The sequence below is a fragment of the Hipposideros armiger genome, unplaced genomic scaffold, assembly GCF_001890085.2.
Source record: "Hipposideros armiger isolate ML-2016 unplaced genomic scaffold, ASM189008v1 scaffold_73, whole genome shotgun sequence".
NCBI classification, from domain to species: Eukaryota; Metazoa; Chordata; class Mammalia; order Chiroptera; family Hipposideridae; genus Hipposideros; species Hipposideros armiger.
The window spans coordinates 1,470,053-1,471,499 of record NW_017731423.1 but is presented as its reverse complement, the minus strand read 5'-3'; the positions used below and the strand labels follow the sequence as shown (position 1 = coordinate 1,471,499).

Here is a 1,447-nt window from a genome sequence, read left to right as displayed (position 1 = left end):
ACACACACACACACACACACACACACACACACAATATATTACTAGCGTTACTAAATATTTTTTCACGATCCCACCACATTCTAAACTACATACCCTATTTGTCTAAGAAAACCATTACTTGAATCGACACAATCAATACAACAGAAAGTTTAAAGGAAATCATTGTGAATGGCCAGAGAGGATTTACGGACTGAGTTAGGTTGTTTCTTACAAAGTAGCTTCAATTCCCAGCCCATCTTCTCACAACATGTCATGTTAAAGAGCTGGACAGGATAACTGAAGTGGCTCACAAGAGTTGTGTTTTCTTATCTGCCTGGCTGGTGAAAACTAAGCTCCTTTTAGGGTGGGTGCCATCTAGCCCAAATGTGAGTCAACTCAAGAATTCTAACTTGAGATTAATTAAAATCAAACTTATTAAACTGAGTTTATGAGAAGCTGGCATATTGCTAGTTGTTTGATTTTTGCTTTGTGAGAATCTTAAATCAAGAAATTTAGTGATGTTAATCTTGGTGGGAGGCCCAAGAAACAATGCTGAATATTTGCTTGTTGAAATTTATACGCGTTCACTGGCTGTCACTATCCATTTGATTTAGCTGCTTTTTCTTTCTAATCCCTGCAGCATTTTGCCTTGGGCTGAGCTGTAGAGCTTGAACACAAAAAGAAAATGAAAATTGGAATACATTCCCTGGTTAGAATAAAAAAACAGAGGAAGACAGGAGATGGAAAGAGGAAGAAAATAACCCAAGTCCCTGGCAGCATGAAAGAGCCCGGTCCAACATTTGATCAAGTTGAAAAACTTGGCCCAGGTGGCTCACAAATCCCTCTAACCTCCATGTGGGTGTGTAAGAAAGAATTCTGAAGCTAGGATGCACATTCTACAGGGAAAAGAGGTGACCATACTGGCATGCAACATTGTTAATGAATGGTGACAGAAACTAAATCTGCCCTGGACTCCCTACAACTTCAGGGGGTTCTTTTTTCCTCTCTGAAAATGGGAAATCTAACCATACTATTAAAAAAAGAAAAGAATTAATAATCAGGAAACTTTTCCAAATATTTCATGATCATATGATCTAATTTATCCTACAGCTTTTCACTGTATTATTTTTCTCCCCATTTACTTGGTATACATTACAAAAAAAAATTAAATTTTTAAAAAGTGAAGCAGGAATAACTTTTACTTCACCAATACTGGCATTCTTTAATCTCAATGATTTTCTGCATAAAAATAGTTTTAAAAAAGAGGATAAATATGAAGCACAGAAAAAAATCCATGGTGCGCTGGAATTAACATTGTTTTGTAACTATTCTATGCTAATTATATGCTAATTAAAATATATAATTATAAGAATTGTATAGCCACCTAGCATATGACCCTTCCCCCCAAGAGAACAAAAAGGAAGACAGAAAGTGTGTGTGTGTGTGTGTGTGTGTGTGTGTGTGTGTG

General features: G+C 36.3%; 1 protein-coding gene across 8 annotated transcripts in view; it reads right to left on the bottom strand.

Annotated features, from left to right (window-relative positions):
* The window catches only part of NRG1 (neuregulin 1), a 1,026,954-nt gene that overhangs the window by 506,599 nt on the left and 518,908 nt on the right, over positions 1-1,447 (bottom strand). The gene's annotated exons all lie outside the window — the stretch shown is intronic.